The sequence below is a fragment of the Medicago sativa genome, chromosome 8 (assembly GCF_051527215.1).
Source record: "Medicago sativa cultivar Bolivia chromosome 8, Bolivia_mono, whole genome shotgun sequence".
Lineage (NCBI taxonomy): Eukaryota > Viridiplantae > Streptophyta > Magnoliopsida > Fabales > Fabaceae > Medicago > Medicago sativa.
The window spans coordinates 14,250,232-14,263,597 of NC_140756.1; the positions used below are offsets into that span (position 1 = coordinate 14,250,232).

The 13,366-nt window shown below is 29.8% G+C and overlaps 1 long non-coding RNA gene across 1 annotated transcript; it reads left to right on the top strand.

Annotated features, from left to right (window-relative positions):
* The first annotated feature begins 2,683 nt into the window (after nucleotides 1–2,683).
* On the top strand, nucleotides 2,684–7,839 carry LOC146897185 (uncharacterized). Its single transcript, XR_015023284.1, has 7 exons — nucleotides 2,684–3,086; nucleotides 3,218–3,259; nucleotides 3,652–3,801; nucleotides 4,167–4,251; nucleotides 5,625–5,729; nucleotides 6,352–6,429; nucleotides 7,660–7,839. It is a non-coding gene; the product is annotated as an uncharacterized LOC146897185 (long non-coding RNA).
* Nucleotides 7,840–13,366: the final 5,527 nt, after the last annotated feature.

The following is a 13,366-nucleotide window of genomic DNA, read 5'->3' on the forward strand; positions in this document are numbered from 1 at the left end:
ATAAATGCCAAGTTTATGTTTTATGCCACAGCCACTTCAGTTCACGATCATATTTTGGCCACCGTGGGTCTCCTTTGACAAACAAAGTTGAAAAAACATAATTTCCTTCTTGTCCTCAACAAAACACATGAAGAAAAATATTTCAATTAGAGAAAATTCACAACCGACCATTGAGTCAGAAGTCATCTCTACCGGGCAGGGTTGTTGAGTGTGGTCATCCCTATATCCTTTTAACTAGGTTTTTCTTCGGTTTCTGTTTTGCACACTAATAGTAACTATTTAGTAGATGAAGATAATAATATAAAAAAAAAAAAAAATTTGATTGGTATAATAGTAGATGAAGCTAATAATATAAAAAAAAAAAAAAATTGATTGGTATAAAAGTTCATCGAGAGAAATATTTATATAGTTACAACCCAAAATTAAAATCACTTACTCATGAGATACTTGTCATTTAATTATCTCAGAAGTACATATTATTTGATTCTTTACTCTTTCATATCTTTTTTTCTCACTTATATATACGTATCTAAATGAATTTTATTTATGTTTGTGATCAATCAAGTGTATCTCGTTTACTAAAGTGATACACTTGCCTCAATAAAAACTAAAGTGGGACACTCCTTATTAAAAAATGGGAAATGTTAACTTGTACCCTTTTTGGGGTATAAGTTAAGGAACCAAATGTAGAAACTTTTTCTTAAAAGTGGTGCATTCAATGCTTTGAAAGTTTCAAAAGTTATCATTTAAATATAAAATTTATTTGTTAATTCTATTTTAAGCTTCTTAACTTGTGCCCTTAGGGCACAAGTTAACATGACCCTTAAAAAATATAGTTATGAACATTTTTTCTAACACTCGCTTTCTTATTGTACAAAATCCATATAGGTCTCACATTTTAAAAATAGATCTCAAATAAAATGGTAAGGCTGATTTGAGTTTCATCTAATAAAAAAGTGAATGTTGTAGAATATAATAAAAAAAATGTGTTTCTAGCATTTTTCTTAACTTAATTGTGAGATCTTTTTGGCTATCTACAATTTGTGTTTTTTTTTTTTGGAGTGTGCATGGTTAAGATATTTGAAAGAAATCTCATTCCTCTCCATTCATTTTTAAATAAAGTAATTGAATTTTATTTTATTCCATTTCATACAAATTCATTTCATCACATCCCATCGATTCAACTAATCTTATAATTGGTTGTTTTGTGTTGTAAGACCAAATATTTGTTTTTTCGGTTGTTGTGTTTGTAAGATTTTGGGGATCTAAAGAAGTAAAGATAAACATGTGTTTCCAAAAACAGAAAAGGAAAAACAAAGGTAGACTAAATCGAGAGAAAGGTTCAATCCAGCAAAGTGAATTGAGGCATTTAAAATAGGGACTTCAATCAATCGTTATTTCTAAAAATTAGTAATTTCTGGGATTCTTTCTAAAATTGTGACTTTGGCTCATTCTTACCAAACAATACTAATGTTATGGTTTTTAAAATAAAAAAAATATGATTGTTTGTTAGTGTAATAAAACAACATTAACATTAGGGCTCAGATGGGTCACGACTTACCCGAGTAATATATTTTTTTACAATGAACATTATTAAAATATATTTGACTTTTAAATAAACTTACTTTGTAGCCCATCTCTTTCACACCTCGTTACCAATTTACCATCTCATTTTCAAGTCATTTGAAAAGTATGGAAAATTATTTTTAAATTTTTAGGGTATGTAATTTAATTTTTTAATGACAATTCCTATTAAATGTTTATTACAACATAAATTGTGTGTGCGTGTATCGAACCTTTTTATTTAGCATCACCACTATTCGAGATGTTGAGATTGAGTGTTTATTAAATATTGTTATTAAAAAATTATAAACAAGCTTTTGAACTTTTCCTAATTTAAGATTTCATTGATGGTAGAAGAGTTAAAGTTGGAACACCAATAATGGAGGGGTGTGTTTGTTTCAATTTTACTAAATTTATTCTTAGGAAAATTCTTTCCATCACCCATAAGAATATCCTTTCCTATAGTGGGAAATTCTTTCCCTCATCCACCCTAAATGCCACCGTAAAAGGGTGTGTTTGATAGATGAGAGAAATCAGAGAGAAGTCCAATATTTCTCTTGTTTGGTTGTAGTGAGGAAGAGGGAAGAGAGAGTTTAAACTTGTGGGCCCCATTAGTGTTTTATTTCTACCTTCTATTGCCACAGAAAAGACAAAAACGTTAGCGGTCATCGGTCTTCCATAAAGGTGAAAGAGCGCCCTTGCGATACTGTTTTGGTTGTTATAACGATGAATCTTAATCTTAATAATATACAAGCATGGAGACACAAATAGGAAAATTTTCAAACTCAATCCTATGTGTAACAATTCTAAGCCACCTACAAGTCCTTATCACATTTTGTAAAACTCATTTTAACATCACTTATAGTAATAGGGACCACAAAACCATAACAATTTTAAATGTACACAATAAAAAAAAAAACATCAAAATTCATTTTAGATCATAAAAATTTGAATGTGTTAATTTCCCTCTAAGAAATGTCATTTTCAGGTGTATTATTTAGAAAAAAACAAATTTCCAATTTAAAATGAGGCCCACTAATCTTAAGTCCAACACTCTAACCCAACATTTTTCAATCTTTTTATGAGAAACAATAAATGTAAACAACAAAAAGGGAAGACTTCTGTCTCACGTTGAAATTGGAAAAAACCAGTCCCTTTCTCACTGTACACACAGAAACACACTTTCTCTTCTATGATTCCCTTCTTCAAACTTCTGTAACACACTAAATCCCCCTTTTCAATTTGAATTTGAATTTTGAATCTCTCACATTTGCCTCCTTACTCTCTCTTATCTTCCTTCTCCATTATTCATAATCATCTCTCTCTCTCTCACCTTTTCTACTTTCAGAATCACACATTTCTGCCATTCCAGTTTCTTCTTCACATCTTTTTCAATCAACAACATGAATTAACCCTAAATCCGAAGAAGAAAAAAACCATTTCAGTTTCACAATCACCAATATCAATGTATAACCACTCTCTGATGATATCGACGATGAAGAAGCACGCTAACGGCGAGAGAGGTAAGAATTCTAAATTCTTTTTTCTCTTTGAATTCCTGATTTTTGTTCATGTTCAAGCTATTGAAATCTTCTCTTACTCTCTCTCTCTCTCTCTCTCTCTCTCTCTCTCTCTCTCTTTGTTGTTGTTACAGTTTGGAAACTACAATATCTTCATCAGTTTGGATATTTTCAAGGTACCCCTTATACTCCATAGTTGTTCTATTTTTTATTTCGGATTTATATTTTAGAATATTGAGTTTGTGGATTGAAGTTGGTCTAATTATGAAAATGGTGTTGAATTTGTTTTAGTTTTGTATTTGATTTGATTTATTTATTGTGAAATTTAGCACTCACCAAATGTTTGAGAAAATGTCACAGTAAAAAGAATGTTAGTTTTGATATTGATTTTGTTTTGGATTTGTGTTGTTGATCTTCCTCTCCATCTAAATTTTCAGATTGCTATTTCATCCACTTTTTGATGTAATATTTCATTCCAAACACAATATGTAATTTGTTGATTTGGTTTATCTTTATCTGTTCATTTATTTTTGAATCTAATGAGTTTAATAAAAATTCATCCAAACAGGCCGTGTCAAGTTCTTGGACTTTTCTTCCATAGTGACACACAAATCTGAAGAAGAACTCAAGGCGGATCCTGATTCTGATAAGTGTTACAATCTCACTCTAGGACCTTCTTTCAAAGATGGATCCTCTAACAAATACTGCACTCTACGGTGTAAGTTACAAAGCAAAATAATCCTTTTATAATATTGTGTTTGGAATGTTTGCATTTGTTTCCTAATTGTTCCTATCAACATGAAAATTCATGCTTGATTTGAAATAAATATATTGTTGCTTTTTTAATTTGGCTTCTATAATATATTGATTTTGTTTTTGTTGAACTTTTGAGTTTTTTGAAGAAGAAAATATGATTTTCTTTAGTTAATTTGGAGTGTGTCAGATTCAGCATCTCAACCTCACTGTTGTTGAACCAATTAAACTTACGTTTTATTGTTCTTTCCATGTTCGTTATTTATAGTTTTGTATCCGGTTGCCATGAGATTGAGTTTTAATTATTTTCATACAATGATCTATTTGCAGATACTACATTGGATGATATATATGGTCAACTCAGGAAGAAATAATGAAGGATCTCATCATTGATATTTAGCATTGTTCTAATTTGGTTTGTTCTAATGACTCACTGCCTAAATATGATTTTATTGGTGTTATTTGATCCTTAAGATATGCAATTTTGAACATAGTTTATTTATTTGACTAGAATTTTATGTTATTTGTGTGAATTAATATTTAACGACTATGCAATATGCACCTTGAAGATCATATCATATATCATATCTCTTGCATCAATCATGTTGCATTGTGATTTTTATGTTTAGCGTGTTATTTGTTATTTGTTTAGCGTGTTTTTTGTGAATGATCCTAAACATTCAACAAAAAATTTCTGAATTAGATTCCAGATCATTCAGCTGAAAATTAGCACTGATTTTTGTGATGATGTGCTTTATTGAACGTAAGTTTTTGTAATTTGTCTTCTTCTTAACATAATCTTCATTTTGTTTATTAGAAACACATCTTTTACGTTGCTGTCTATTTGTTTGCAATTTTAAATTCATTCATTTGAGAAAAATCCCAAGTTGTTTCCATTTTATGAGAAGAACGAAGGAGGACATCTTAATAATATACAAGCCATCCTCCATTATCTATCGAAGTTTAAATCCTTACGAATTTTAAACAGACTTATTTATAACCTATTTCAAATTGATGAGTATGTGAAACGGTTATGTGAAACTGATGAGTATTTATATGCCTAACGAAATTAACAATATCACATCCCATGTTCTGAGCTGATAATGTTTGTGTCATTAACAATCTTTGATTTTTGTGATTTTATGGTTTGTTATTATTATTTTGTGGTAACACAGTGAGCTGGTGTTGTAGCTTTTGAGATATGGATAGATCTGAAGTTACTATTACCTCTCTTCACTTTGTAGCTTTGATTTTGATTATCAGTCATGGTCTGAACCATTTGGATATACTATATTTTCCCCTTTTATTGCTGGAAATTAATTCTCGAAGTGGGTTATAAAAGTGACACATCTTAGTTATATTTTTTTATACAAGCCTGAATTATGGGCTATTTGGCTATAGGTAGAAAAAATATATTGGCATTGTTAGGAAGAGAAGAGAGGTTATTGGTTTCCTGTTTTTGCCCTTCTCTAAGCATTAATATTAGCTTTAGATATGATAGGTTGTTGGTTTCCTGTTTTTGCAATTCTATTTTTGCGATTCTATATTTGAAAAAATGTTTACATGATTTATTTTTTCGATTTAATTTGATTTCTGGAATTTGTTATTAAGATGCTTCTTAATCATTTATCGTTGTCTTCAAATTTGTTTGAATAATTTCCTTATCACTTTTGTTTTCATTAAATATGTTTTTCAAAAGTTTTAATTTGAATGTTTTTGACATTTTAGTGATGTGTCTTATTATTCTTTTATGAATTTAGTTATTGATGTTTTTTTTTTGTTTTCTAGATATTAAGATGAGTGAACAAGAACATACGAGACTATCTACACCTTGGATGTTGATTCATGTCTCGAGAAGATCACAGGAGATTGAGAAATTGCAATTTGCAACAGGTTGTGTTCCATGTCTCAATTTTCATTTTTTATTTTATTTCAGAATTAACCTTTTGATTAATAAAAGAATTTCTGTTCAGTTCATTTGTTCCTGGTTTTTTGGGTTTCTCTTTATAACTATAATTCTAGATACACAAAACAAGTAATTAGAGGCATCAACATTGAAATTTGATATCTTAGGATAGTTTCTTTTTTGCCGTTTTAAAGACTACTTTGAAGCTAGCTTTGACTATTGATTGCTTTTAACATTTTCATAATAGATTCGATGGATAACGGGATCAATCTTAATAACATTCTGTTCTGATTTTCTTTTTTCCTTATGTTTGCAAGAAATCAATTTTGGTGATGTGAAAACCATTTTGCTTCTAACATTTTAATTTGTTTGTTCAATTTTGTATTGCTACTATACTCAAGAATAAAAGCAAAAAATTGTAATTATTAGTAATTACTTCCAAAGAAAGAACACCAATTTTGCAAAAGGATCAACGATTTAGAGAGCCGAATGGTCTCATTAATTATGTGTCGGATATGGAATCAACATATCATAAACTCCTCTGCTTCTGTTCATTTTTAGTCATAATATATATATAGATGTATGATTTTCTCTTTTCATTTTCGTCAGTAAAAGGTGGAAAAGGGTTTCTATTGGATTGTTGAGGAACAGATTGGGAGAGCATAATGACATAATCTAAAGCCAAAAGTATGTATCTATTTATCTATTTTCACGTGCCTTTGTTTTTCTTGAATTGGTTGTTTTTACCTTTTCTTATAAGAAGCTACTTGGTAATTTATATGTGGAATTTTGTAGACTAAGTGTTGGTTAGTAGCTTTGGGTTGATTTGGATTAAGTTTTGTTTTAGATTTTTTCAATATTTGGATTCAGTTTGTATATAAACAAGTGTTCTTAAATTGTGATTATTTCTTCTTATTTGTATGCGGCTTGGCCAATTTACAAATTTGGGACAATGGACAAAAAAGGTAAGTGCTTTTTATGACCAATATTAATAGATTGTTATACTGCAGCATGCAGCGTATTTTACTGGACTAATGTTTAGTTGATTTTACAATTTAAATTACTTGACTTGAAATATTTGAAGATATTTACACGTGAAACATTTTCAGTTACGTTATCCTTTTTTTATGTTCTTTATTTTGTTCTTTTATTCAAAGTGATACAAAGGCAGTAAAACTAAGTACTATTAGGACTGTCATTAACCAGTTCAAGTGGTTTTGATCTGCATATTGTCAAGACTTTTTGGATCAAAATTATCAACAATGATTCTTTTTTTTAGGGATAGAGAATGATGAAATTGGGACAAATACCTCAATGTCATTATCACCCTTATATTAGGATCTTCATTTAACAACGATTCTGTAAGAATTCGGACATAGCTAGATGACTGATGGGTGTGTGAAAAGTTTTGATGTAGCTTGGCTGTGATATGAAACAATAAACCCTTTGAAATAAGCATTCATAATTCAAGTCGCTTGGATCTCTTTGCATTTGAGTTTTTCCTAATAGTTTGACCCTTTTTTTTTCCCACCTCTCTATGTATGTATGCTTTTTCTTTAGTAATACTTTTTTGTTTTTGAATTTGTGATAATATTTGCTAGCATAGGCTTTGAATTTGTAATATGAATTTCCTCACTTAAGTTTCACCATTGAAAACAATTGAAAATTAAGAAACATTATATTAGAAGAAATTTTTTCTCATCAATCATTTACAACTTTGTTGTTTTACTTCACATGTTATTTTACCATTTCAATGACAGCAAATAAAGGTGGGAAAATTATACATAGCCATGTTTGATTGTTATTATTTGTAGCTTCTTTCAATTTGATAATGATACCCAACTTACAAGATTTGAATAGACTTTTCTGTCATATATTGTTGTCAGTTGTGTTCTCTCACAATTTCTTTCTTTGCAGCTAAGGGTAAATGGAAAGCAAATGGTGGAGGATTTAAGTATTAAGATCCTGTAACTATCAACCTTAGAATCATTCAAAACTTTTGTTTTAAGTCTGTTTTTGTTAGGGCCATAATTTTTGTATTATTTGATCTCTTTTGGAACTGTATTTGGATGAATAATAGTTGTTAACTTGAGAGCATTGGATATTCATCAAAATAATTGAAATAAAAGAATAATTGAATAATTGATGTTAGACAAGCAAGTTTTATAGTATCCTCTTTGTCTTGATCAACAAAATTAAATAATAATTGAAATAAATTTTAAGTCTTTGAAGTTATAGATAGTGATCAACGATTTTAACCATGGGTTTCTTCAAACATTTAATAGACAAGTTTCTTATTTTTATACCATGGTCTCTCTTTGTGTAAGAATGAAGTTGTATGGTTCATATTAACTACAAACACTATGATTCAAACACGGGATGCTTTAGGTATTCGATTTAAGATCAAAGTGCTATATTCCTCAAACATGAGGCTATAAGTATTTAATTTATGTTTCTATTTATAATGAATGTATAATCATATTGTTATTAACATTTGTATTCAATATATTGGATATATTTAAATAAGATATACAATTAATTTTATTTATAAAAAATCTAAATTTATATTCATTTATATTTTCCATTCATTTCTTTATATTAACTACAAATACTATGATTCAAATACGGGAGGCTATATGTATTTGATTTGATTTAACATCAAAGTTTTATATTCCTCAAACATGGGGATATCAGTATTTAATTTATGTTTCTATTTATAATGAAGGTATAATTATATTGTTATTAGCTTTTGTATTCAATATATTGATCAATAATAGTTGTGTACAAAAAAAATGAATATTGATCAATAATAGTTGTGAACTATGTTAATGATTTAGACTAAATTAAACTATATGTCAAACGATGACATCGTTATTTTGATGATGACATTATAATCCGATTTGTTTAACAAGTGTAGTAAACGTTATTATTTTCAAGGTATGTTAAGAGTAATAATTTGTTAACGTCATATAAAATCGTTTTGTTCGCCCGTGCGTTGCACGGGTGGAAATACTAGTTTGTCAAATACACATATAACAAAGACAATATAGAATAAATAAAAAAAATAGTACCATAAGTATTTTCTTTACCCTTATTGTAGACGGTTGCCTTTGTAAGGACTTATCGACGATGAAGATGTACAAGTTAGAAATAACATCATAAGACTTAATATTTATGATCCTATGTTGCTATTTCCAACATGCACCTCTCCACCATTAATGAGTCCCAGATGAAGATGACCGTTTGCCGTAAAAGTAAAAGAGTATCTTGTGCTACTTAGTTATATTTTATAATATTTTCATTCGTAGACATAACAAACACTCTTTTTGAAATAAAATATAAACAAGAAAACTGAATGAATAGGGATTTTGGTCCTCAAATTTGCATGCATCGAATAATTTCATCCCTCAATTTTTCGAAATAGTAAATATGTCCCTGAATCTTATAAATGTCAATAAATTTAGTCATTTTGTCAAGTATCACTGTTAATAGTGCTGACGTGTCAAGTTAAGCATTGACGTGGAGTTTCAAGTCAACTTTCACGTGTATAAGGACGAATTTTATAGATTTTTTTTTTTACTTTTTTTAAATGAAAGTCATTCCAAATTGTTACACTGTCAAATCGATCTCTAAATTATTCCTTAAAAATGAAGTTGGTCTCTGAATTATGTCACTCAATATCAAATCGATCTCTGAATTATTTATCATATCTACCAATTTGATCCCTAGTATTGTCAAATAAATGCTAAAAACTAAAAGAACGTGAAGAACCCTCAAGGAACAAGTTAGGAATAACAGTTAAACATTATTGTTTCAACACCTCCTAATAAATAATAGTTGAACTTGTTGTTTAATCCTTTGAGGAGTCAAAATTGATTCTAGGAAATTTTACCCTATACCCAACATCTATACCTCCACCCCAACAAATTATAAAAAATTCCAATATTACCCCTTCTATCATTTTAACGTTTTACACTTTTATTTCAGCACTCACTTTCAATATTTGAGTTCCCCCCACATGGCAAGTTCATGTTTGTATTACCCGGAAAGAATAACAATTCCAGAAATTTGTTAATCATTCTTTCAAATTCTTCATGCCGTGGAACCCATGTTAAATCCTTAATGCAATTGAATTGATTTTAGGCATAATTGAATTGAGATTTAAGGTGAAATCAAGCCAAATAATCTGATCCATCTTTGCAATTTGAATTGGCCAATTATCAATTTTTGTTTAGAATTTTGATGTGTTACTTTTGAAAGAAAAAAAAAAGAATTGATTTAAGGATAACACATTTCTGTAATACTTCTCGTCTTCCGTAATTGTTGTGCTATATACTTCCTAATCCTATTACAAACATATCTTAGTGAGAAGAAGGGTATTTATATGTAGTAAATAAGAGAAGAAGTTATGGGTATATTGGTAAGTATGTTTGTGTTTGAAAAGTTAAAGGTAGAATTACGTTTGCCACGTTGTAGAAGCTACGAATTTCAGCTTCATTTCTACCGGCGTTTGAAGCAAAACGTGGGTTTCACATATACACTTTTCTGTCACCCAAACAACACAAAAAAGTTCAAAACGACGTTTGGTAAAGAAAACACTGGTTTTAAAGAGAAAAACGTGATACCAAACATGCACATAGACTATATTCTTTTCAAAGCTTGTGTTATTCCTTTTTCAGTAATAAAACATCAATTATTTATCATAACTGTCGGGATGGTAGATTATTGAATAAGGAATAATACAATTTTGAAAAGAGACTATACACAGTTAGAATCAATTTTGACTTCTTAAAGGATTTAACAATAACTTTAACTATTATTTATTAGGAGGTGTTTGAAACAATAATTTTAACTGTAGTTCCTAACTTGTTTCTTGGGGGTTGTTCACATTCTTTTAGTTTTTAACATTTATTTGACAGTATCAATCAAAGATCAAACTGATAGATATGATACATAATTTAGGGATCGATATGATATTGAGTGACATCATCCATGGACCAACTTGATTTTTAAGGAATAATTCAAGGATCAATTTGACAGTGTAACAATTTGTAATGACTTTTATTTAAAAAAAAAAAAGAAAAGAATTTAATTTTTTTTAATCAAATTCGTCCTTGTACACGTGGAAGTTGACTTGGAACTCCACGTCAACGCTTAAGGTGACACATCAACACTGTTAACGGCGAGACTTGATAGAGGGAGTAAATTGATTGACATTTATAAAATTCAGAGATGTGTTTGTTATTTTAAAAAATTGAGGGATCAAATTGACTGATGCACGCAAATTTGAGAACCAAAATGCCTATTCACTCCAAGAAAATTTGACGTAGAAAGAATAAATTTTTAACGATACACATTGTTCTTTTAACTATCACTTTTGTTTATTTCATTTTGAACACACACACAGATATATATATATATATATATATATATATATATATATATATATATATATATATTGTTAAGATCATTCTTAATTCTGATGAGACATTGTTATTTCAAAAAAAAAAGGGACTATGATCTTAAAAGTATTGTTTATTCCGAATGGACATAAATTATCAAAGGGACTATGCCCTTAAGATCATTCATGATTCTGAAGGAACATTATACCGAAAAAGGGACTATGGTCTTAAGAACACTCTTAATTCCGAAGTTACAGAAAACTGAGATTAGGAGAAGAATAGCTCGTTAACACAAGCTGGAGGGAGAATAGAGAAAGAGTTATCGACAATTCAATAGAACTCTTTTGTGTATTTTTTGAACTAGTTGAGCTCTTCTTTTATAGGGAGAGTTTGTAACTAGGTGAGCTATTCTTTTTTGAAATAGCTCGTTAACACAAGCCGGAGGGAGAATAGAGAAAGAGTTATCGACAACTCAATAGAACTCTTTTGTGTATTTTTGGAACTAGGTGAGCTCTTCTTTTATAGGGTGAGTTTGTAACTAATCTGAAGAAACTTAAGAATTAAGTAAACTTAAAAATTAAGCAACCCACAAATCAGCTTAAGTAACAAACGAATCAGATAAGTTCAAAAAGAAACAAACCCACAAAAGTGGAATGAGTAGACTAATTTGATATGAATGAAAGAAAGATAGAAAGCTCAGTTGGATTCAAAATCTTATCACAACCAACACAAGATAAAATTGTGGAAAGTGATGTCCATGAATACAATTAATAATTTTTATTTTTATCATTATTGGGAATTTAAAAAATTAAATACCACAATTTAAAAACTACTAATGTGTGTGTCCTATTTAATGTGGGACTCCCACTATTTTTTCAATTCACACAACACTAGATCAAAGTCTAATTACTTGATGTTTAATCTTCCAATTTTCTTCCAACTTCACACCAATATTCAAACAATCCCCACTTGAATTTTAAAAATAGTTTCAGAAATAATGTGAAAAAATTTCTATAAGGTTGCTAATAAACAAAGATGGTGACAACATCTTGAACCTTTACATAGCGAGTAAAATTCCGATTAACAAGAGTTACTCGTGGCATTGAACTCAATCTCAAACATAGAACCCGCACACAACTTTTTCATGGTGTATTCTAAAATATCGTGTGTTTATGGTCCTGCACGTTTATCCTAGTTTTAACAAACGTTCTAGGTATTCTGCCTCAAAATCACATAGGAACCGACCTAAATTCCACATTCGTATAGGTGAATCTATAAAAAAAATATCATATAGCTCTGTACTCAACTCCACATAGAGAATAAATCTTTATTAAGAGATTTCATCATCTCAACCTCCTGTTTCTTTAGCAATCATAGCATGTTCCATCACTCCATGACTTGTTATTACTCATTAAACCTATTTATTGGGATCTTCAATCATTTAGGTTGGATTACCATCACTCGTGATTTTAGGCATTAGCCATATCCTATTGGATGTGTTTGCTAATTTTTCATCAGTATGTACATACAAGATATACTTTAACCGTTCCTTTAGAGTGTAGCTAGCTCTCCACTTGTTATGTGTTCATGCCTTAGTTATCGTCTCTTACCATTGTAGTAACGATTCTCAATTTTGTAATAGTTGCAGTACTATCACAAAGAATGAACACACGTGGCAACGGTTTTTCCCACAAGGGGATCTCGACTAGCAAGAATCTTATCAACTTGTTTCGTCGCTAGTTTTCTCTCGTGATCTCTTCTTATATTCCATTGTGGACTGAGTCAATATTTTCTGTTTCATATTTTGAAGAAGCAACTCCTTTAGTGATACTCAATGTGTAGCCACTGCCAACGTAGGAATCATCTGAAAGGATGTTCCATTTTGTATCATTGCACCATTCAAGTACAATATGATACTTCTCAGAATGTAATCCTAAAGTCATAGTCTGTTTAAGGCACCTCGCGACTCTTTTAATATCATGCCAATGCTTCTCACTTCGTCTATTTATAAACTTGAACAAAGTCTCACGACATAAGCAATGTAGAGTCTAATTTATTTAGTGTCATAACTAAGAGTTGTCAATGATGCTCATATATTCTATTTTGTCTAACACCGTCTTAAGTGTTCTTAAAGAGTTTTACACTTGGATCATAAGGTGTGCCCTTATTCGTTTTTGTAATAACTTTTTGAGACCTAAATTTTTTTCTACCTTAGAGTAACT